Source organism: Eleutherodactylus coqui, chromosome 2, assembly GCF_035609145.1.
Source record: "Eleutherodactylus coqui strain aEleCoq1 chromosome 2, aEleCoq1.hap1, whole genome shotgun sequence".
NCBI lineage: Eukaryota > Metazoa > Chordata > Amphibia > Anura > Eleutherodactylidae > Eleutherodactylus > Eleutherodactylus coqui.
In genome coordinates, this window is record NC_089838.1 from 106,449,590 (window position 1) to 106,471,726 (window position 22,137).

A 22,137-nucleotide genomic window follows, 5' to 3' on the forward strand; every position below is an offset into this window, starting at 1 on the left:
CACTTTAAAAAAGACATAGACAAACTGGAGCAAGTTCAGAGAAGAGTTACCAAGATGGTGAGCGGTCTGCAATTCATGTCCTATGAGGAACGGTTAAAGGATCTGGGAATGTTTAGCTTGCTAAAAAGAAGGCTGAGAGACTTAATAGCTGTCTACAAATATGTGAAGGGCTGTCACACTGCAGAGGGATCAGCCCTATTCTCATTTACACAAGGAAAGACTAGAAACAATGGGAGAGACAAATTAGATATTAGAAAAAACTTTCTGACAGTGAGGGTGATCACTGAGTGGAACAGGTTACCAAAGGAGGGAGTGAGTTCTTCAACGAAAGTCTTCAAGCGGAGGCTGGACAGACATGTGTCTGGGATGATTTAGTGAATCCTGCACTGAGCAGGGGGTTGGACCCGATGACCCTAGAGGTCCCTTCCAACTCCACCATTCTATGATTCTAGAAACACTGCTCCAGAAAAAGAGCCAAACTATCAGGTCAGGTGGGAGTCCTCCTTGCAAGCCTTCACTGCACATATCATGCTCTATCCCACATCCCAATCCCCAGGCCCTATAGTTGCTGCTGTTTCCCTAACTGCTTTCGCACGTTTATTAAAGGAACTAGGTGTATGTGATCTGTGGAGGCTGAGAAACCTAGTAGTTTGACAATACTCTTGCTATTCTAGATGGCATAATACTAGAGATGAGCGAGCACCAAAATGCTCGGGTGCTCGTTACTCGGGACGAAATTATCGCGATGCTCGAGGGTTCGTTTCGAGTAACGAACCCCATTGAAGTCAATGGGCGACCCGAGCATTTTTGTATATCGCCGATGCTCGCTAAGGTTTTCATTTGTGAAAATCGGGGCAATTCAAGAAAGTGATGGGAACGACACAGCAACGGATAGGGCAGGCGAGGGGCTACATGTTGGGCTGCATCTCAAGTTCACAGGTCCCACTATTAAGCCACAATAGCGGCAAGAGTGCCCCCCCCCCCCTGCACTGTCAGCATAAAGATCGTTCTCCTCTGCCACAGCAGTAACAGCTGTGGCAGAGAGGAACGGTGTTAGCCCATTGAATTCAATGGAGTCGGCAATACAGCAGGTTCCACTGAAAGCAATGGGCTGCCGGCGTGCGCGGGATGAATTGTCGGGAAGGGCTTAAATATAGAAGCCCTTCCCTGCAATTCATCCAGAAATGTGTAAAAATAAAAAAATATACCGTATATACCGGCGTATAAGGCGACGGGGCGTATAAGACGACCCCCCCAACTGTCACCTTATACGCCGGGAATACAGCGGAGCAAAAAATAAAAATCATTACTCACTTCCCCCGGCGTTCTGCGGCGCTGCTGCAGGATGTTGCTCCCTCCTGGTCCCCGGCAGAGCATTGCTTTCTGGACGCAGGGCTTGAAATCCCCGCCTCCAGAAAACACACGTGCCTTCAGCCAATCACAGCCAATGACAATGATGTCATTGAATGGCTGTGATTGGCTGACGGCGTGTGTTAGCTAATCACAGTAGCTTTCTGGAGGCGGGGATTTCAAGCCCTGCGTCCAGAAAGCAATGCTCTGCCAGGGACCAGGAGGGAGCGACAGCCTGCAGCAGCGCCGCAGAACGCCGGGGGAGGTGAGTAATGATTTTTTTTTGACACTTTCTTTTTTTTGTATTACCGGCGTATAAGACGACCCCCGACTTCAGAGCAGATTTCTCGGGGTTTAAAAGTCGTCTTATACGCCAGTATATACGGTATATACTTACCTTGTCCCGGCAGACGGAGTTCAGCGCGGCCGGCCTGCAGTGGGTGTGAAGGGGGTGTGAGTCAGACCTGCCCTCTGATTGGCTCAGCGCTGGGTCTGACTCACACCCCCTTCACACCCACTTCCGGCCGCCGCGGCTGAACTCCGTCTGCCGGGACAAGGTAAGTATATATATATATATATAATATATATATATATATTGTGAGGGATTAGCGTTTAGGATCGGTAGCAACCTGGGCATAAGCAGTCAGAGACAGTGACACTTGCGATAAAGTCTTTAGTCCAGGCTTTGCCTGGGTTTATTTCCAAGCAAAACAAAGCAAAATACAGGCCTTAACATCAGGCAAACATAAAGTAAATCCCGCTCGTCCGAGCACTTACTAAACATGTAGCGTCCCTGTCTACGTACTGGTAAACAAATGGCTCCTGCACACAGCCAGCCAGGACTCTCAGACCTGCAGAGGTCTCAGCTCTCTCCTAGGCCCTGTAGGCCCAGGCTTTATATGGCCTGGTGCCAGCCTCACCTGGTACGTGGGAGTGACCATCCCACCCTTTGTTTTGGTCACTCCAGGAAAAGCCGGCCCGGATTATGTGGCTTGGAGCCACTTACTTGCTACAGCGTGTTAGTAGCTTAATGCTACTAATACTGCCGGCTTCCTCCACCGAGCCCAGGCTGCTCGGTGGCACGTATCTGCCCAAGCGCTCCCCAAGGCAGCATAGGAGAGCATCCTAGGCGACACATACCTGCCCTCCAGCACCTTGCCGGTCACCGTCTCACATACCCTCCCCCTCTGTTCGAGCCTGTGGGGTCGGACACCTTTCGCCGTCATGCAATGCGTCCTTGATAAGGCATCGGCATTGCCCTGTAGCTTTCCGGCCCTGTGCTCTACCGAAAAACTAAAATTTTGAAGGGTCAGGAACCATCTAGTGACTCTGGCATTTCTTTCTTTTGCCTGTGACATCCAGGTTAAGGGGGAGTGGTCTTGATCAGCCTGAAGTGCCGACCTAGCAGGTAGTATTTTAGGGATTCCAGGGCCCACTTGATGGCTAGGCACTCCCGCTCAACGATACTGTAATTGTTACGGCACTCTGCCCCCCGAGCGCCAGTTGGGGTGCCCTGATCTCCTGCACCCCACTGTCCCTGCCTACTTGCCTCGGCCCTGGCTAACCCCAGGCGGACAACTGGGCGGCAGTCCCTGCACTGGCTAGGGACCTGGCGACTACCTAGATGGAACTACTAACAGGGGACAGAGTGCCGACAGGAGAGGCAGGTGGAACAGACCAACAAAAACAGACAGAGTGAATCAAGGCTGGAGGTGAAGCTCACAGGCAAACGAAGGATACTGACAAGCAACTAGGACAGACTAGAATAGACCTGACTAGAGGCTAGCAGAACCAATAACTGGCAGTGAGTTCAGGTCACTGCCAGTCTTTTAACTAAAAGCCTCCGCCCCGGGGCGGAGAGTGGGAGGAGCCGACTCTCCCACTGTTGCATAAGGGAGGTGGATGAGAGCGGGCGGCACCCTACGGGCGGACACGCCCACGCCGCAGCACGCCGGCTGCTCCACGCTGCTGCATGCTGGCTGCTCCACGCCGCCGGGAGATCCCTGACAGCACAGCTCCGGGACGCCGAAGCCGAGCTCGAAGCGGCGCGCGCCGGCCGCGGGACCCAGCGCCGCCCTGCATGGTAACATTACCCCCCCTCTGACGGGGGACCTCCGGGCCCCCGGAAACTCGACCAGGCTTATCTGGAAAACGACGGTGGAACCGCCGTACCAACACGGGAGCATGAACATCACATGCGGCCACCCAGGAATGATCTTCTGGTGGAAAACCCTTCCAGGCCACCAAGTATTGTAGGATTCCTCGACACCGACGAGAGTCCAGTATCTCCTGGACCTCGTATTCGACTTCATCCCGGACCAGGGTGGGCGGAGGGGGACCGGAGGTGGGTATCACCGAAGGGACAAAAGGTTTCAGCAGCGACTTATGGAATACCCTGTGAACCCTCCATGTGGCTGGCAACCCCAGCTCGTAGGCGAGTGGGTTCACCACACGTGTGATGGCAAACGGCCCCACGTAACGTGGCGCCAGCTTCAAGGACGGGACCCGCAATTTGAGATTTTTGGACGACAGGTATACCTTCTGTCCCACCCTGTACGGTTCAGACACAGACAGACTCTTCCCACTGCGCAACTGCATACGGGCCCCCGCTGCCTCCAAGTTTCTCTGCACCTCTTTCCATACTCCCCGAAGCGTATCTGTGGCGTCATCCGCTGCCGGACAGGGCGACGGAGTAGGGATTGCTGTAAGGAAGCGAGGATGCTGACCGTATACACTAAAAAATGGAGACACCCCAGTAGAAGAACAAAGGCGGTTGTTTAGTGCAAACTCTGCCAACGGCAGGAACTCTGCCCACTGGTAAGCCTTTTCGCTGGCAAACCACCGCAAATATTGCACTAAGTCTTGGTTCTTCCGCTCAGTCTGACCATTAGTCTGCGGGTGGAACGCTGACGAGAAGGAAAGCGACGTTCCCAGGTTTCTGCAGAAGGCACGCCAAAACTGCGACACAAACTGAACCCCGCGATCAGATACAATATTTTGGGGAACCCCATGTAGGCGAATTATTTCCTTTACAAAAATCGTGGCAAATTCTTTTGCCGAGGGTAGCTTTTTTAACGCCACAAAATGTGCCATCTTTGAGAACCGGTCGACCACCACTAAGATAGTGGTGCACTTCTGGGATTCTGGTAGGTCAGTGATGAAATCTACTGATAAGTGAGACCAGGGACTGGAAGGAACCGGTAGTGGTCTCAGGGGACCCTCCGGAGGACGCCGCCGACTCTTATTGCGAGCACAGACCGAGCAACCCCTCACAAAGTTGCGGATCTCCTGAGACATGCCTGGCCACCAGAAGTATCGGGAGCAAAGCTCCAGGGTCCCCTGGAACCCTGGATGCCCGGCGAGAGCCGACGAGTGGGACTCATCCATGACTCTAGGGCGTAGGGTCTCTGGCACAAACCATCTGCCCTCCGGCACCCCTGACGGAGCGTCCTGCTGAGCATCCTGTAGTTGAGGGACGAAGTTAGACTCTAACACTGCCACCACCACGCCGGGGGCTAAGATATTCTCGGGAGTCAGGGTCCCACTGTCTGGTACCCCGAAACTCCGTGACAGGGCGTCCGCCTTCACGTTCTTCTCTCCGGGGATATATGTCACGACGAAGTTAAACCTGGCAAAGAACAACGCCCACCTGGCCTGACGAGCAGTGAGTCTTTTCGCATTGGCGAGATATACCAGATTCTTGTGATCAGTATATACGGTAATTGGGTGTCTAGCACCCTCAAGATGGTGTCGCCACTCCTCCAGAGCCCATTTGATAGCCAACAATTCCCGGTTACCCACGTCGTAGTTGCGCTCTGCTGAATTGAACTTTCGCGAAAAGAACGCACATGGGCTATAGCCAGACCTCCCACTGACTTCCTGCGACAATACAGCTCCTGTCCCCACTTCCGACGCGTCTACCTCAATAAAAAAGGGTAGTAGTGCGTCCGGCTGTATTAGCACAGGGGCAGTCGTGAATGCCTTTTTTAGACGGCTAAAGGCCTCAAGGGCTGCAGGCGACCACTTACCCAAGTCAGCCCCCTTCTTAGTCAAGTCGGTCAGAGGTTGAGCAATAACTGAGTAATTTCTAATGAATTTGCGGTAGAAATTTGCAAAACCTAAGAACCGCTGGAGAGCCTTGAGGTTGTCGGGTCTGACCCATTGGGAGATTGCTGCTACTTTATCAGACTCCATCTGAATCTCTGTGGGGGAAATTACATAACCAAGGAAGGATACTTGTTTAGAGCCAAATGTACATTTCTCTAATTTGACAAAGAGTTGATACTCGCGCAAACGGGTCAGGACTAACCTCAGGTGCCGCACATGTGAATCCCAGTCAGGTGAGTACACCAGGATGTCGTCCAGATAAATGACCAGAAATACCCCCAGGAAGTCGTGGAAGACTGCGTTCATAAAACCCTGAAACACAGCGGGGGCATTACAGAGTCCAAAAGGCATGACCAGACATTCAAAATGTCCTAACGGGGTGTTGAACGCTGTCTTCCATTCATCTCCCTCTCTGATGCGAATTAAATTGTAAGCCCCCCTTAAGTCCAGTTTGGAGAACCAGCGAGCCCCTACCACCTGATTCAACAAGTCAGGAATTAGGGGCAAGGAGCACTGGTTCTTCACAGTGATTTTATTCAAGGCCCGATAATCCACACAAGGCCTTAGTGTCCCGTCCTTCTTCTCTACAAAGAAGAGACCTGCCCCGGCAGGGGACCTGGACGGCCGGATATGTCGGTTGGCCAGAGCTTCCGAGACATAGGACTTGAGGGCTTCGTGCTCACGACCGGACAGATTGAAAATGGCTCCCTTAGGGATGGGACCGTCGGGAATCAGGTCGATACCACAGTCCCACTCCCTATGAGGGGGCAGAGCCTTAGACAGTCGTTTGGAGAACACATCCTGAAAGTCTGACAAATACTCCGGAATGAGCACCGTATCTGCGGAGCACACAGCTATGGTAGACAGGTGATTGTGACACGATGACCCCCAATGAGTCAATTCCCGGGTGGACCAATCAAATTGGGGGTTGTGCAGTGCCAACCAGGGCATACCAAGCACCACATCAACCGACATTTTTTCCATAACCAAGAAAGACAGTTCTTCCGAGTGGAGGACCCCCACCGTGAACTGTAATCTTGGGGTCCTCCATCGTACCAAGCCTGTAGAGAGAGGGGTGGCATCAATGCTGGTAAAATGAATTGGCGTCTTCAACGCCACAAATTCCGCCATCAGAGAACGGACAAAACCCAGACTTATCAAGTTAGCGGCTGCTCCGGAATCAATAAACGCCCGCCCTGATCGGGAAAAATCCCCGAATCTAACATGACACGGTACCAAAAGTTTAGGAAGTACCTGAAGTCCTAGGCGATCCTCCCTGCAATCGCCTAGGACTCGGAGTTTTCCGCCGGTCCCGGCTGCGGGCGTTGAGACCTCAGTGGGCAGGTTATCACCCGATGTCCAGCTTTCCCGCAGTAGAGGCAGAGACGATGCAACAAACGGATCCGGCGTCGCTCTTTGGGGTCCAGCGGGTCCACCTCCATCGGATCGGGCGCAGAGACTGGTAAGGAGGAGGAGGGACCAGGGCCACTGACCTCCCTGACTCTACGGGTCTGCCTGTCCTGCTTCCTAGACCTGAGCCTCCTATCTGCTCTCACCGCTAGCTCCATAGCCTCCCTTAAGGACCCGGGAACGGGATGGGAAATTAACAGGTCTTTAACTGCGTCCGAGAGGCTCTGCAGAAAAACGTCCTTCAGCGCGCTATCGTTCCATGTCGTATCCCCCGCATAGCGTCTGAAGTTGGAGCAATAGTCCTCCACACACGACAACCCCTGCCGCAGCGCCAACAACCGTGAAACCGCCAACCCCGCTCGGTCCGGTTCGTCGAAGATACCCCCGAGTTCCTGAAAAAAGGAGTCCACGGACTGCAGGCAGGAGGAACCCTCGGGGATGGAGAAAGCCCATGTCTGTGCCGAGCCCCGCAGCAGGGACATTATCAGCCCGACCCTCTGAGCCTCCGACCCGGAAGAACGGGGACGCATGCGAAAAAACAGGCGACACGCCTGTCGGAAAACAAAAAACTTGTTCCTCTCCCCAGAAAACACCTCGGGAAGAGGGCACTTGGGTTCGGGGCTGGTTGAGGCGTCCGACCCCTGCGACACTCCCCGCTGCTCCTGGGCCACCATGCGGGCGGATAAATCCTGGATCACAGGCACCAGGGCCTGCAGCTGGTTCGCGAGGGAACTGATCGCCTCCATGACAAAAACGGTTTTAAAGGGCCAGTTATTATGTTACGGCACTCTGCCCCCCGAGCGCCAGTTGGGGTGCCCTGATCTCCTGCACCCCACTGTCCCTGCCTACTTGCCTCGGCCCTGGCTAACCCCAGGCGGACAACTGGGCGGCAGTCCCTGCACTGGCTAGGGACCTGGCGACTACCTAGATGGAACTACTAACAGGGGACAGAGTGCCGACAGGAGAGGCAGGTGGAACAGACCAACAAAAACAGACAGAGTGAATCAAGGCTGGAGGTGAAGCTCACAGGCAAACGAAGGATACTGACAAGCAACTAGGACAGACTAGAATAGACCTGACTAGAGGCTAGCAGAACCAATAACTGGCAGTGAGTTCAGGTCACTGCCAGTCTTTTAACTAAAAGCCTCCGCCCCGGGGCGGAGAGTGGGAGGAGCCGACTCTCCCACTGTTGCATAAGGGAGGTGGATGAGAGCGGGCGGCACCCTACGGGCGGACACGCCCACGCCGCAGCACGCCGGCTGCTCCACGCTGCTGCATGCTGGCTGCTCCACGCCGCCGGGAGATCCCTGACAGCACAGCTCCGGGACGCCGAAGCCGAGCTCGAAGCGGCGCGCGCCGGCCGCGGGACCCAGCGCCGCCCTGCATGGTAACAGTAATTTTTTTCCGGGGGCGTGAGCTTCCTGCTCAGATATATCACGGGATGTTCCTCTCCCTCTACTTCTTGGGACAGAACTGCTCCCAGTCCCACATCGGACGCGTCTGTTTGGACAATAAATTCTCTTTTAAAATTGGGTGTGACTAACACTGGACGTCTACAGAGGGCCCGTTTTAACTCTTGGAACGCCTTTTCTGCGTCAGGGTTCCACTTGACCATGACTGACTTACTGTTCTTGGTCAAGTCTGTTAGGGGCGCTGCTATGCTAGCAAAGTTTTGCACGAACCGCCTATAGTACCCTACAATGCCTAAAAAGGCTCTCACCTGCTTTTTAGTTGTGGGTTGTGGCCAGTCCTGAACGGCTTCAACTTTATTGACCTGGGGTTTTATAATACCCCTACCTATTATATATCCCAGGTATCGTGCTTCTTCAAGACCCAGGGCGCACTTCTTTGGGTTTGCTGTGAGCCCTGCTTTTCTAAGGGAGTTCAGTACTGCCTGTACCTTGGGTAGATGGCTGTCCCAGTCTTCGCTAAAGATGATGATATCATCTAAATATGCTGACGCATATTGACGATGGGGTTTGAGTATGATATCCATCAACCTTTGGAAGGTTGCTGGGGCTCCATGCAAACCGAAGGGTAGGCAGATGTACTGAAACAACCCTTCTGGTGTGGCAAACGCAGTCTTTTCTTTCGCGCTCTCTGTAAGGGGAACCTGCCAGTAGCCTTTAGTAAGGTCGAGAGTGGAAAAGTACCTGGCATGACCCAGTCTCTCAATTAACTCGTCCACTCTCTACATTGGGTATGCGTCAAATTTTGACACGTCATTTAGCTTCCGGAAGTCGTTACAGAAGCGCAGAGAGCCATCAGGTTTTGGTATCAGCACGATAGGGCTGGACCATTCGCTTTTCGACTCCTCAATTACTCCGAGGTCTAGCATTTTCTTGACCTCCTCTGAGATGGCTCGTCTGCGGGCTTCTGGAACCCTGTACGGTTTCAACTGAACCTTTACCCCTGGTTCAGTTATAATGTCGTGTTTTATGACACCAGTACGCCCTGGTATATCAGAGAACACATCTGAGTTACGTTGTATAAATTCCCTCGACTCTTGTTGTTGGGATTTGGACAGGGACCCTGATACACACACCTCTGGGACCCCACCACGGGGGGTGCTCACTGCAGTCAGGGCTTCTCTGTCCTTCCATGGCTTAATTAGGTTTACATGGTACAACTGTTCTGGTTTCCGCCTACCTGGCTGGTATACCTTATAATTTACCTCTCCGACTTTCTCAATTATTTCATAGGGCCCTTGCCATTTTGCTAGGAATTTACTTTCTAGGGTGGGCACCAACACTAGTACCCGATCCCCAGGGTTGAAGGTTCTCACCTTGGCGGACCGCTTATATACCCGGCTTTGGGCTTCTTGAGCCTGCTGTAAATGTTCTCTAACAATGGGCATGACCGCCGCAATTCGATCTTGCATGAGGGAGATGTGTTCAATAACATTCCTGTAGGGGGTGGACTCGTGCTCCCAGGTCTCCTTAGCTACATCAAGGAGCCCTCGGGGATGTCTACCATAAACTAATTCAAAGGGAGAGAACCCAGTGGAGGATTGTGGGACTTCACGGATTGAGAACATTAAATATGGCAGCAGACAGTCCCAGTCCTTCCCATCCTTATTGACTACCTTTTTTAGCATGCTTTTTAGGGTCTTATTAAATCTCTCAACCAGACCATCCATCTGTGGGTGGTACACCGACGTCCGTAAGTGCTTAATATTCAGCAGCTTACACAATTCCTTCATGACCTTTGACATAAAGGGGGTTCCTTGGTCCGTCAGGATCTCTTTTGGTATGCCCGTGCGGGAGAACATGTGAAGTAGTTCCTTTGCAATACCCTTGGATGACGTATTGCGTAAAGGAACGGCTTCGGGGTAACGGGTGGCATAGTCTACAACCACTAATATATGTTGGTGACCCCAGGCAGACTTTACCAAGGGCCCAACTAGGTCCATAGCGATCCGCTCAAACGGCACCTCTATGATGGGCAAGGGCACTAAGGGGCCCCCGGTAATGGGGCATAGGAGCTGTTATTTGACACTCCGGGCATGACTCACAGTAACGTTTTACATCACCATGTACCCCCGGCCAGAAAAAACGCTGAAGGATGCGTTCCCTAGTCTTTTCGCTCCCGAGATGACCTCCCACCACATGCTTGTGCGCCAGGTCTAAGACCATCCTACGATAAGACTGAGGTACCACCAGCTGTTCCACAACCTCCCCACGGACCTTGTCAACCTGATACAACAATTCTTGACTAACTGCCAGGTGTGGAAACACAGTATCAGCCCCTGGGAATTGAGGCTCCCCATTTAGTACTTTAACATTTTCCCTGGCCTTTACTAAGGTGGGGTCTCGGAGCTGCTCAGTTCCGAAATTGGCACGTGAGACCTCTAAGTCAGGCATAGCAACCACTTCGTCCTGTACCTCCGTCTCACCCGCTAGTACTGTTAAGGGAAAGTTATCCCCATTCTCTTGGGTCACCCCTACTGCTGGAACCGTACCCTCAGGGTCAAACGGTTCTGGACACACATCATACACATTTGCATTATCATGAACCTTATTTGCAGACGACGGTGTCGCCACAAGTCCCAAAATAGGGGAAAGTCTCTCCCGAGGATCACGGTGTGCATTAAAGATTTTACGACGCCCACCTCATGGGTGGCAAGTCCACACGGAGTAACAAGTCTTACAAGGGCAATAGGATACTCCTTGGTGTCCCCATGCACACAAACAACCCCCATGTGGCGGCCGGTGACGGTTGTGGGATCGACCAGGCTGGAGTGCACCAGCGTAACCAAGCTCCCTGAGTCCAGTAGAGCTGTCACCGCAAAGTCATTCACCTTTAGGTGACATAATGGTCGATCAGTCTCTGACACAGTCTCTGCAGAACATACTGGCCGTGCGAACATCGACCTCCGCCGGGCAGAGTCACAGTCCATGGGTTCCATGGTAAGTGGACAGTTGGCGGCGCCAACACAGTATGGGGCCCCGGTCCCCTTGGGGTTCTACCTGGGACCGGACTGTCCAGTTGGGACTCCTCTTCTGTCCCACATGATCCCCCTCTGAGCCGCCTCCCTTTGGGACACTTTTGACACCCCTTACATACGGAACAGTCTTACCAGGTGCTCCGGCCGACTTGCTGTTCCCGGGGTTGGAACGTCGAGGAGGCACGGCTTGCAGTAAGTCCTCCGTGGCTTTATACCTCTCGACGAGGATCACGAGTTGGTCCACGTTCTGGGGACCTCCTTGTCCCACCCAGCGCTGGATTGCGGGGGGCAACGAGCGTATAAACTTATCCAGAACCACTTTCTGTACGATCTCTGCCGGGGACGACTCCTCCGGCTGCAGCCACTTTCTCACCAGGTGGAACAGGTCGTACATCTGGGAGCGAGCTGGTAGGTCGTCCGTGAAAGTCCAGGCGTGTACGCGTCGGGCCCGCACATGGGTGTCCACGCCCAAGCGTGCCAGGATCTCACCTTTGAGCTTATTATAGTCCTTGGCATCCTGCTCACCGAGGTCAAAATAGGCCTTTTGGGGTTCTCCCGTCAGGAAAGGCTCTACTACCTCAGCCCACTGAGGTGCCGGTAACTTCTCCCTCTCGGCCACTCTCTCAAAGACCGCGAGATAGGCCTCGATGTCATCGGTGGGTGTCATCTTTTGTAAGGCCGCCTGTACCGCGGTACGGGTAGTGGAAAGCTAACCAGACGTCCTCTGCACACTTTGCGCCACCGCCAGGATTTGCTCTTGCAGCTGCTGGTTAGCTCGTTGTTGCTCCTGTGAGGCTAAATGGTTGGCTTCCACCAGGAGAGCATTAGTTTCGGCCTAAGCTCTCATGGCCTCCTCATGGACCCTTTGCTGGGTCGCCGTCATTTGTTGCTGCTGAGCAAACGTTTGTTGTTGCTGCACGTTCATTTGTTGCTGCTGAGCCAACGTTTGTTGTTGCTGCATGTTCATTTGTTGCTGCTGAGCCAACGTTTGTTGCTGCTGCACGTTCATTTGCACCAGCTGCTTTATCAGTTCTTCCATCTTGGCAGTGTCTGATTTCTGCGCCATTGCAGCTTTCACCCAGGACATGGGGGTCACAGCACTCTCCCGTCAATCTCTGTTGGGCGGTTGCCCTTAGCAACGGTTCTCCAGCTGCTGCAGCAAAATGTCCATTAATTGGTGTATGGATGCAGACAGCGGTCTTAAAGAGACAAACACCATATGTGAGGGATTAGCGTTTAGGATCGGTAGCAACCTGGGCATAAGCAGTCAGAGACAGTGACACTTGCGATAAAGTCTTTAGTCCAGGCTTTGCCTGGGTTTATTTCCAAGCAAAACAAAGCAAAATACAGGCCTTAACATCAGGCAAACATAAAGTAAATCCTGCTCGTCCGAGCACTTACTAAACATGTAGCGTCCCTGTCTACGTACTGGTAAACAAATGGCTCCTGCACACAGCCAGCCAGGACTCTCAGACCTGCAGAGGTCTCAGCTCTCTCCTAGGCCCTGTAGGCCCAGGCTTTATATGGCCTGGTACCAGCCTCACCTGGTACGTGGGAGTGACCATCCCACCCTTCGCTTTGGTCACTCCAGGAAAAGCCGGCCCGGATTATGCGGCTTGGAGCCACTTACTTGCTACAGCGTGTTAGTAGCTTAATGCTACTAACACTACACTGCCGGCTTCCTCCACCGAGCCCAGGCTGCTCGGTGGCACGTATCTGCCCTAGCGCTCCCCAAGGCAGCATAGGAGAGCATCCTAGGCGACACATACCTGCCCTCCAGCACCTTGCCGGTCACCGTCTCACAATATATATATATATATATATATTTTTATTTTAACACATTTCTGGATGAATTGCAGGGAAGGGCTTATATATTTAAGCCCTTCCCGACAATTCATCCCGCGCACGCCGGCAGCCCATTGCTTTCAGTGGAACCTGCTGTATTGCCGGCTCCATTGAATTCAATGGGCAAACATCGTTCTTCTCTGCCACAGCTGTTACAGCTGTGGCAGAGAAGAATGATTTGTCTTCTATATGTTCTCAATGGGGTCGGCGCTGCTGCCGCCGGCCCCATTGAGCGCATATAGAGAAGAGAACAGGAATCGCAGATCGCAGATAGGTGCGATCTGCGATTTCTATGGCCTAAGAAGGACCGTTGGGTTTCTTGAGGCCTAAAATCACTCCTAACGCTCTCCCTATAGCAGCTCCGGCATCAACAGCACTTTCCCTGAACTATGTCAGAATGCATCTGTGGCGAGCCGCGGGCGGGCAGATTTTAATACTCGGGTGACACCTGATCTCGCCAGCCACTCACTGCAGGGGGGTGGTATAGGGCTTGAACGTCGCAGGGGGAAAGTTGTAATGCCTTCCCTGTCTTTCTATTGGCCAGAAAAGCGTGCTAACGTCTCAGAGATGAAAGTGAAAGTAACTCGAACATCGCGTGGTACTCGTCTCGAGTAACGAGCATCTCAAACACCCTAATACTCAAATGAGTATCAAGCTCGGACGAGTACGCTCGCTCATCTCTACATAATACCCTTCCTAGAATAGATCTTGCAATAGGTACTTCGTCAATGCTTTCTCTTGTTCGTAGCATAGAATATCTGCCACAAGCTGTGTGTGATCATTCAATTAGTTTGTTCTTAACAAATAGTAGGGGATATGGTTTGGATAGTATTTGGAAGTTAAATTCCTTCTGCTTAAATTTCCTTGATGGCAATTCAAGAACGGAAGGCGCTTTATTAGAATTCTTTCAGTGTAATATTGATTCTTCTTCAGCATCCATAGTGTGGGATGCTATGAAGGCATTTATACATCGTCATCATATACAGAAGATTAGTCTATATAAGTCTAAATGCTGGGATGCAATTATGGCCCTTCAGCAACACGCTGTAGAAGTAGAACTAGTGTATATACATTCTCCCACTAATCAGGCAGAAATTAATTGGTAAGAGGTTCATTCGCACATTGCGGATCATGTGAGAGACATTGCAAAAAGTAGACATCTTTTTATGAAGTGGAAGATTTTTAAGAAGGGGAAAACGGAGTTGCTTTTTGGCAGAGGGGAACAGGAGGGAGCCCTCTCTCTCTCCATCTCCCCGCTGCAACCCCCCACTCACCCACGGCGCCCCCCAAACCATTTCGCCCGAGTACAGAAGTATTCGAAAATCGCGGTACTCGGGTGAAAAAGGGGCGTGGCCGAGTACGCTCGCTCATCTCTATTCTTAATGAATCCCTTCACAAAGGTGCACTTCCAATATCAATGAGAGATACTATAATTGTCTTAATTTGTCTCTTCCTAATTCTTAAAGTCCAATATTTTCTTCGACCAATGATGTGAAAATTCTGGTGAAGGTACTTGCAAACAGATTGCTTCTGGTTATTTTGGTTATTCTGAGGATCAGTCCATCATTATGCTAAACAAATCAATCGCTATTAATGTAGGGAGGCTATATTTGAATCGCCTGTTTTTTCACTCAACACTGCCAAAGCCTTTAACAGTGTTGAGCGAAATCATTTATGGGCTTTGGTTAAATTTTTTTGGCATGGGTTAAACTGCTTTATTCGAAGTCAGGGGCAAGAGTGAGGATAACTGTTCGTATGTCTGGATGGATGGTGTGGAAAGGCGAACAAGGCAGGGGTGCCCCCTCTTTTCTTTGCCTTGACACTCAAGCCTCTGACTGGTTTGATAAGGCAATTGCCTGATATAGTTGGATTGTAGCATGGAGAAATTGTGGAATGAGTCTCATTATATGCAGCTGATCTGTTGCATATGGGGGAATGTGAGTATGGGTCCTATTTATATCTATTTTGGTAAAGTCTTACTATTAATTGGGGGAAATCTATAATTTTTCCCTTAGATTCCTTGCTCGTGTATTCTTCAGTGCAACAAACATCAAATGGTGAAGGAATTAAAATATTTGGGAGTTGTGGTATCTTCTAAGCCCCAAGACTTTTATTTCTGCCAATTTGCTTCCATTGATAGGAAAGTTTGAAGATAAGTTAAAGCTTTGTAATCACCTCCCCTCGTCAATTATTGGCAGGGAAAATCTTATAAAAAATGTTTTGACACCACAGCTCTTTTATATACTTTGGATTCAGTAGTGATATTTTTTTGCATACAATATTTAGGAGTTTATTGTGGAATAAGAAATCGTCTGGAATTGAAATAGAGAACCTTAAAAGGCATAAGCGATCTGGAGGTTGGCAATTCCAAATGTTTGGATATATCTTTTAGAGTCTCAACTGCAACAGTTGAGGGTGTGGGGAAAAAAACATTGTGGGTTGAATGGCAGATTATTAGTTATTAAAATGACTGGTTATAAATAGAGATGAGTGCGTATACTCGCTAAAGGCAATTGCTCGAGCAAGGTTCGGGTGCCGGTGCGGGGGGAGCGGTGAGTAGCGGCAGTCAGCAGGAGGGAGCGGGGGGGAGAGAGGGAGAGAGAGATCTCCCCTCTGTTCCACCCGGCTCTCCCCCGCAACTCCCTGCCCGCTGCCGGCACCCGAACCTTTTGTCTCGAGCGGGCAGGTACTCGCTAAGGGCAATGGTCGCTCGAGCAATTGCCTTAGGCGAGTATACTCGCTCATCTCTAGTTATAAACCCTCCTCTAATGGTATGTGAGAGATTGATGAAAGGAGACAAAAAGGTACTATATCCAATAATTACTTCACTGATTAAATTATGGAATTTAAGCAGGTTTTACAACTAGGTTGATTTTAGTATATCTTTGGAAGTTTTTTTTTTTTTTTCGGTTAGAGGGGTTTTCACCACGGGAAAGGAAAAGTGCAATCTTTCTGGAACAAGTACATAACGAGGCTCTTTTATATAGCTTTGAGCAATTTTGAGAGTTCAACGATGTTCCCCATAGCTTCTTTTTTTCAGTTCCTTCAAGCTCAGACTCAGTTGGTATATGTGCTTATGGTCCAACACCCATTGGTGAATTTTCTTGGGTGTTCTGGAGTTACGAAGGGTGAGCAGGGAATCCCTGACAAAATTAAAAGACATTACAGATATAAAAGCATATTTGTTCCTCAGTTGTAAAAAGTGGATTCATACAATTTTGTTTTACTTACATTACCTCAACCATCGGAGCGAGCTCCAGTAAGCCGCTGCTGACCTAGGTCTCCTTTTGAATAAATCATGACTCTTCCTGTATAAAAGTGAGTTTGGCACTGGAAGTCAGAAAATATTCACTCAGCGTGTATATAAATGCACAGGAAACAGAACCTGGTGACAATACACAGAGACAGACTGGAAATAAAAGTAGTCATCTGGACAGGATCCCTTGATTTCCAGCAGTGGTCAGGTAGCAGACTATAAGATTTTACGTCCGTCCGGGTGCACAGTTTGTGTGCACTATATAATATATATTATATGCTGTTGATTATCTATGGGAAGCCTACTAAGTGAAAAACCTTAAAGATTAATAAAGGGGTTGTCCCACGAAACAAAGTGGGGTTATACACTTCTGTATGGCCATATTAATGCACTTTGTAATGTACATTGTGCATTAATTATGAGCCATACAGAAGTTATTCACTTACCTGTTCCGTTGCTAGCGTCCTCGTCTTCATGGTGCCGTCTAATTTTCAGCATCTAATCGCCTGATTAGACGCGCTTGCGCAGTCCGGTCTTCTTCTTTTCTGAATGGGGCCGCTCGTGCCGGAGAGCGGCTCCTCGTAGCTCCGCCCGGTCACGTGCCGATTCCAGCCAATCAGGAGGCTAGAATCGGCAATGGACCGCACAGAAGACCTGCGGTCCACCGAGGGTGAAGATCCCGGCGGCCATCTTCACAAGGTAAGTAAGAAGTCACTGGAGCGCGGGGATTCAGGTAAGCACTATCCGGGTTTTTTTTTTTAACCCCTGCATCGGGTTTGTCTCGCGCCGAACGGGGGGGCTATTGAAAAAAAAAAAAAAAACGGTTTCGGCACGGGACAACCCCTTTAAAAAAAAGAATGGTAGCAGTCACATGTTGAAAGCACCTGAGCGGACTCTATCCTAAATTCAAATACCTTAATTTCTCCTCTCGATAGGGTAATCTTAGCTCATCCCGGGATCCACACACACATTGATATGAATAACTAGCTGACTGACCCAACTTCACCCGAGTTATTTCGGTCCAGGCGTTTACCCGTGGTTGGGGAAAAAAATTTAAGTCGTTACTTTAGAAGAACCGAGGAATACAATATGTTCACCATTCTGCATGGTTCTTTGCGTTACCCAGGACCACCACGTGGAGATGGCCCTGCGTTGTTTCCTTTATAAAAAAAAACTAAAAAAAACAAACACTTTTTCTTGCAAGATAACAAAAATAACTGTAAAATAAACTCATGAATGTAACTTTCCACTTGGCTAAGGTTAAAACTTTGTTTAACAGATACATTTAAAACTTCTTCACATTCTTCATAAATTTTACGAATTGCAAAAAAACAATATTCATATTAGCTGATGAGGGCCCCTTTGTACACTACGTTAGTTGTTTCACATCCCAGGACCCAATATTAACAGGTTACTTGGTTGGCTGACTCGGGAACACGCCACATAGAACTGTCCGTGTGAGAAACAGCCCTGTCTCCTGTCTATCCCAGCCTTTGTCAGCAACTGCCCCTCCGACTTGTTAATAGTGATGGCAAAACTAAATTAATGGGAAATTGAAGCCACTTGAATTCAAAAAGGTAGTCTAAAGGGATGATCGGTATCCGTGGAATAAACACTGTTTCGCCTTCACCACTGTCTGTACATATATATATATTTTTTTTATATATTTTTTTTAACATTTCTGATCGTCTGTATGTTGCATCTTGTACTTTTTTTTTTATAATCACTTTTATATAGATATATTTTTCTGTCAGTATCATACAATTCTTTTATGATCAATTTACATTGTAATCAATGATTTTTCTTACAATTTCCATAACTTTGAAATTTTATATTGAGATTCTCTCTCCCCTTCCCCCCCCCCTTTTTTTTCTTTAATCTTTTCTCCCCCCTCCCCCCATTTTTTCCTATATCATTACCATTCTTTGTATCATTTACTATATTTGTGCTTGAAAGAGGAGCCTATTTTTGCTCCGAAACGCGTTGCATGTTTTCGTATTGTTTGTATGCTGTGACCCTTCACCACTGTTTATGGATTTAAGTTTCTAAAGAAACCATTCATCTCTGGAGGATGTCAATTTCTTCCTCAGCAGTCACTTTGGGACCCAAGGGAGGAGATTTACCCTACCCCACCAAGGGAGATTTCCTCCTTCCTAAGTAACTGCCAATATCCTTTGTGAACCACGTGCATTTGGTAGTTAGAAAAGTGCTGCAGCCATCTTGGATGGGTGAAACCAGCAGATTGGAGGGACAGCAAGAAAGAACAACTGCTGGTAACATACCCCCTCCTGTCCCAGGACAGAACTTGGTACCAAATCCGGTGAGTCATTCTAATTTAGCCATTACACGACACTGGTATCTTTATCAACAATACAGGGTGGTCCAGAGGTATGGAGACACCTGAATAAATAGAAAACGATGGTTGGGAATGCAATCCTGTGTGTGACATGTTGCTAAGGGAAGAGGGGCAAATATGTGAGGGAACACAGCAGACATTTTGAAAGCCGCCATCTTTGAACCAACTCAGGATTTTAAAATGAGATGGGGTGCATGTGATATATGTATCTGATAGCAAACTTCATGAGGAATCCAAATCTGTGCTTAGATGTGATGCACCATACAGGAAATGCTCCCCTTTGTTTTGAATTATCAAGGCTATCCTCTTCCCCCATTCACAATGCACTGAGAAACAACACCTCAGCAGAAATGCTTTCACAGGCATCCAGGATCTACTGTTGCATGTGTGCCCATGCTCTAGATTTTCATTGCTTAAACCTTGGACTTAACATCACCCAACTGATAGTTGTCCAGGAGGTGAGATGCAGTGAGCACAGTGGCCACTCCATTGGACCACACTGCACAATCCACATTGTTGATTCAAAAACTTGCCGAGATCATGCCCATAATGTGTGCCATCTTCATTGTACAGTGATAGGAACATCTTGTCACGTAACAATTGCAGATGCTTGGCAGCAGTAAGGTTACTGTCGATCATGAATGGGCCCACACACCTCACCACACCATGATTTTCTGGCGCCAACCATCATGGAGGAATCTGTCCAGTGCGGTTTGTGTTGGGCCAGTAGCAAAGGTTTTCTTTGTTCACCTCTCCGTTCATGTAGAAGTTTGCTTCATCGCTGAATAGTACCACCTGTGTGAAATGTGGGTTCCATTGCAATTGCTGTCACACCCACTCTGCAAATTCAACACGGCAATCAGGATCATCCTCATTGAGATAGTACAGCAACTTGATCCTGCATGGATGCCATTTGTGCGTAGCCAGTATTGACCCGATGGTGGTTCGACTCATTCCAGGTGCTGCAGTGTGGGCTCTTGCAGAAGGACGGCCTTGGTTGATGCTTCGTCTGTGGCAGTTTTGTTACCTCCACTTTTTGGCAGGTCCAACACAGACCATGTTTAGCAAAATTTGGAAAACACATTGCCAACTGTGCCATAGCAACTGGGCAGTCTGTTATGGTAGCGAAATCCATTGCAATGACCCTCTCTCTCGCATGTTAAGCTCGCAGCTATATCTGTGTCTCTAGCAAAGAGAAAATTGACAATAACTATGACAAGACTAAAGGTACATTACATTTAAGATATCACAGATTTGGATTCCTCATGAAATTACATGTCACATGCACCGCTTCCCATTTGAAAACATCGACTTGGTTCAAAGAAGGCAGCTTTCAAAATTGCTGCTGTATTAGACACCACCCCTCACAGATTTGCCCCCTTCCCCTTAGCAACATGCAACACACAGGATGGCGTTCCCAACCACCGGTTTCCATTTATTTAGGTATCTCCGTACCTTTTGATCACCCTGTACATCCGGACTAATCACCAGCCTTAGCTACCCAGAGCTGTTGCATCTCCCACCTCTTTACAGGACTTGACATCTACCTCACATTCTGATCTTAAAGTGGATCTCCCTTTGAAGCAGGACTCATCTGAGATACTGAAGCCATCTTCAAGGATCGCTCTAGATGTTACAGCAATAAAAAAAATTGTAGAAGTTTGACATTAGCAGGTAAAGAGGTAAATCTGTTTACCATTCTTGTAGTTTTGAGGTCAACTAATCTGTCGGCAGAAAACAATTAGCGGTAATATAATTAGTGAAGCTAACATAGCTAAGGGAAAAATATCTGTGATTTTATTGTGTTTCTGGCCTGTAATTTATGTAATTGAGAACCTATTCCTCCACAAACCACTCTGAATCTCAATGTGTAGCTGATTTCCAGGGGTCTGAGTTAGTTGCCCACAGCTTTCAGCCCCATTGGCACCAAAAGAACATCATAAATACTTCTGACCTAATACTGGTACCTAATGCCAGTCTGCACGTGGCATCATATGACAGCTCAACACACAATTGTGAGCGGGAAATGAGTCATCTAAAATGATGGAGTTATCCAAAATGAACAGAATCCACATAGTTTCCTGTCTGTCCTTTTATGTCATCACTTTGCTAGGTCCTAACTATAGAACCAGTTTTAGTGAAATGTGCTGAATTTCACCAAGCGGCATGGATACAGAGCTGTTCTGTGCTGCATAGTAAATCTGTAAGGCATCGCTTTATGTGACTATTCAAAAGGAATTCAGAGTAGTTTCTAAAGGTCCCTAAATATGAAATTATTCAATGCTGTACCACCATTTTTATATGGAGGCATGCAGACATTTTTATGCATCTTATGGAGATATGGCTTCCAGGAGGGAAATACAGAGCATCACAGAGGCACAATATGGTGGTACATGGAGTGCCTAATGGTCCATAACATGGCTTGAATAGAAATTTTGTGCTTGGTTAAAATAACAGAATTTAGCTTTTTTTCATGCTAATGTCATGACTTCTGTTCATAGTACTCAAGACCTTTAAAAGGCTAATGTGTAGGTGCATAGCAGGTATATAGCTATAGGATGTGCAGTCGTACTTGAGCCCTGGTTTCTGAGCAGACACAGAGACACAAGAAGAACCAGTATTATAAATGGATCACATATATGCGCTATCCTACCAAAAGCATTTGGACACCTATTGGCTTCTTGATAGATGGCTTGTGTGCAGCGCCATAACCTGTATAGCCAGTAGCGCGCACTTCCTGCTATACGGCGCTGACACTGACTTGATTTCCACTCGCTTACAGATTCTTAGCGTGCTCCTGGATAGTGGAAAAGTGAGCTCTCCGAAAAATCCCTCCCAACTGTCTTTTTCCATTTTGGTTGATATTTTGGATCATCCAGTTCTTGGTGTAGGTGTGGTACGTCCCTCTCTCCTCCACCTTGTGATTATGTAACTCACAGTTAATCTGGTGATATGGTTTTCAGCAGAAATGTCATGACCCGATATTCAACTCGTGACAACCAACAACGATATGATGTGTACATTTTGTAAGTTCCTTACTAGAGATGAGCGAGTATACTCACTAAGGCACATTACTCGAGCAAGTAGTGCCTTAGCCGAGTATCTCTCCTCTCGTCTCTAAAGATTCGGGAGCCGTCGGGGGGGGGGGGGGGGGGGGCGGCGGGGAAGAGCGAGGAGGAACAGAGGGGAGATCTCTCTCGCCCACTCTCCCCCGCAACTCACCGGTCACCCGCGCCGGCCCCGAATCTTTAGAGACGAGCGGGGAGATACTCAGCTAAGGCACTACTTGCTCGAGTAATGTGCCTTAGCGGGTATACTCGCTCATCTCTATTCCTTACATGTTAAGTGAAACAAAGCAAGGCAAAC